At 41.5% G+C, this 3,597-nt stretch overlaps 1 pseudogene; it reads left to right on the top strand.

Annotated features, from left to right (window-relative positions):
- LOC118836645 lies at nucleotides 1-1,462 on the top strand (annotated as a pseudogene).
- The last annotated feature ends 2,135 nt before the right edge of the window (nucleotides 1,463-3,597 follow it).

Here is a 3,597-nt window from a genome sequence, read left to right as displayed (position 1 = left end):
ATGTACTTTGCTTTTCCTGGTCAATCACCAGGTCCTGATGTGGCTTTGACTGCAAATACTCGGATTCAAAGAGTGCCCAGTGAATCTGCTGAATAGTCCTAAGCTGGCCCTGTCTTCTTCAAAGTCCAGGCTTGACATAAAGCATACTTTAGGTAGTATAGATGATATGTATATTTAATAACATAATGGGCTGCTTGAATATGCACAGTCACATGGATTAGCTATGGCTATGATGGAAGCTGGTGGTACCAAGAATGCTGTTATGATGGCCATAAAGGGCTTATAATGCCTGAACCATAGTGACATCTGCCATGGAAACTGTACAGAATCATCAGTGCACATCTAAGCTGGTTTCAATATCTTGCTGTAGAACCTGGAATTAGTGGTTTGTTACAGATTCTACTAATAGGAATATAAAGATCTGGAATCTGGCCAGTGACCGATTAAAACTGGCAGTGACTGAACATATCAGTACTGTAAGAGGGGTGATAGTACGTGCAAAGAGTCCATACCTCTTCTCCTGTAGTGAAGATAAGCAAGCGAAATGCTGGGATTTTGAATACAGTAAGGTCATCAGATATCATGAACATCTAAGTGCTGTTAACAGGATTTTTACTGAGCCAGTCTCTAATCTGAGAATGCTCCCAGCTGCACAAAGCAGGCCTAGACATGGGAGAGCCAGTAATCAAGAAGTTTAATCAATTTCAGAGTGAGGAATGTTTTCTTACCTGAAGTAAAACCAGAGGATATATAATCAAGTCACAACTGGGGCAGGAGGAGAACGGTAGTTTACAAACAGTCATTTAGTGACTTCCCAAGAGAAACCCAGAAGTCCCTCTATATGACAATTCTGGAGTCAAGTCTTTGGGGCTTATTATCACTTCCCCCAAAGTACAGAACCAGAGTTCTGTGAGGAGAACAGGTTCTTCAATCTTTGACTCAATTCCCTTAAGGTCCAGTGATACTGAACATTGCCAGAATTTTGATAAATCGATTTAAGCTGCAATGTGACCTCTGACTCCTTATCCAGAGAGACAGCTTTTGAGGAAACTAAATTATTAGTATATTCATTACACATATCATATCGATTAATATGAATATTTCAATTCCCTTCCCAGTACAATATAGGTTTTGGATTTGCACTCAACAATTGATGTGATGGTGACTTATAGCAGAGATTCAACTGCAAGGACTCAAGCCCCTGTAAACACATTGATGGGGCATAAATGCAGTGGTTGCAGTGAAGTGTCAAGCTACAGAACCAAAAATCATTAAAGGAAGCCATGACACAACCTCAAGAGTATGGCATTTAGTGTCTGGAAAAGCATGAGTCACTTTAACAAATCAAAAAAAAATCTGTTACCACAGTGGTTTTGAATCCAAAACATTGTACTTTTGTACGTGGTTCTCCAGATAATATTAGTGGAAATTCCCTGATGGTTGTTTGTCTTGGCATCAGTAATAGCTGAGTTCCAATTCTGTTTCAGAAACATACAGTCTATGAGAACATGGGTGAGAAACTTAAGTTCCTCCTTTATCCAGTTTTCCTATTGATAAAAAGGGTATAATAGCACCTACCTCAAAGTGTTGTTGTTAGGTTGAAGTGAAATGGTGTGTGAAGGACTTTTAGTCATGTAAGTGCTATCTTTTATTATAGATAGGAACCTGTCTGTGAGAACGATGGGGACAGTGAGCTACCACTGAATATTGATCCATGAAAAGGTCATAGAACTTTCTAAAGTCATAGAAAACACAGCACCATGTTCATTCACACTCATTCATGCCAAGACCTCAGGGTGTTTCATTTCCTTAACCTGAATCCTGTAGCCAACCCCAGAAACCTAACTTAGCTACATTGCCACCTCTCTGTAGGACAATTCCTGAGCCTTTTGAGGCCAGTCCTTCTATTTGTCCCTCCAGCAGTTGGTTCTTGATGCCATGGCTGCCCTGCATAGAACATGCAACTTTCCTACCCCAAGGCCTGAAGCTCCTGAGGCTTTGACTCCCTACTAGTAGATAACAGTGGTCCAGCCCAGTTCAGAAAAAGTGGAGCCTGGGTCTTTCTTAGCTTACTGAGACACTGGGTTCCTTTTGTCAGCCCTTCAGTAACATGTGTGGTCATTTGTCAAAAGGCTATCTTCAGTGCAAGAAAATTGGAGCCTTCCTTAATCTAAGTACCCTAAGTACTTAGCAGCTAGTCGGGTGATTAGGAGAGTGCCTGGTCAATTGATCAGGGTATAAACTCCCACCTTATTGTCTCTGAAGAGTGGTCTACCTAAAAGTGTTTCAGAGTTAAATATTATTAAATGGGTGCTAAGTAGAGAGCTGAGACGGCAAACTAGAGTTTAGAGGTGGTGACTGGTTAGGGGCAACAAAGGGATTTTTCTACTGGACCACTCATGATAAGGCTGACAAGTCATACCTTCTTTATGTAAACATGAAAGGGGAGGAGAACCTTGAAAGGAACAAGAACATAAAAGACCAGGACTGGCTCAGTTTGAGGTCTCTGCTGTGACTGTAAATTCCAGCTAGAGATGTGTTTCTGATTGAGAAGCCTCCTAGCAAGACATCAAGGGTAACTTTGGTGCTGGGGAAAAGTATTTTTCCTTACAGTTCTGGGAAAACTGAGAGCTCACTTCGTAAGGAGACTTGGAGTCAATAGGGATTTAGGGTTGGCATCAGGGCTCGTGACATGGTCATTGTACCATGACCGAGATCAAGTTGCTTATTCTGCGTCAACCACAGTTTCCTTAGCTGTAAAATGGGGATTTTAATACCTCAAATATCTTTATTCAAACAGTCTGTTAATGTCAAATATCCAGAGACCTGCTGTTAGCAGGATGTGAACTTAGTTTAATACCGTTTAGGGCAGGCCCACTCAGAAGGAAAGCAATGTCTTATTTCTGAGCCATCGTTATATTGATCTAGACTATCTTGGCTAGGGAGAATGTGTGTAGTCCAGTTCTTGGAGAGATCCTGAACTAGAAAGCAAAAGACACTGAGGATACTTAGCACAGACTGGTTTCCTTAGTAGGACCTGGCTATGCACTCAGTAGGCAGGCTGTCAGCCAACAAGACTGATTTTGCCTTTACTTTGTGCCAGGCATTGTTCTAAGTGTAGGGTATTTTAATGAAGAGCCAACCAACTAGACTGAGAAGTTAGATGCCTCAGAGGAGAACTAGGAGTGAGCAAATGGGGTCACTAAGAGTGGGGCAGGACTGAAAAGACTAAGCAACAACAACTTATTCTGCCTGAACCTCAGTTTCTTCATCTGTAAAAGAGGGATTTTAGTATCTTAACTCAGGCAGACTGTCAGTATAAAATGGGCTGGTCAAATAGCAGTAGGTTTTGAGGTTAACTAACTAGATCAGGCCCACTCAGAAGGCAAGTGTCTTGATTCAGATGCAGTGATATATGATTGTAGATTGGCTGTAGATGCATTATTATGGAGGTACTGAGCCATCATCCACAGGCACTGAGTAATCCAGCTCCAATTGCTTTCCTTGGCAGGAACTATCTATGCACTCCTTAGACAGTCAATCCATCAACAAGCATTTATTAAGCATTTACTATATGCCAAGCAGTGAGGAAAATGC

This window comes from Trichosurus vulpecula, chromosome 2 (genome assembly GCF_011100635.1).
Source record: "Trichosurus vulpecula isolate mTriVul1 chromosome 2, mTriVul1.pri, whole genome shotgun sequence".
NCBI lineage: Eukaryota > Metazoa > Chordata > Mammalia > Diprotodontia > Phalangeridae > Trichosurus > Trichosurus vulpecula.
This window is presented reverse-complemented; position numbering and strand designations above follow the sequence as displayed.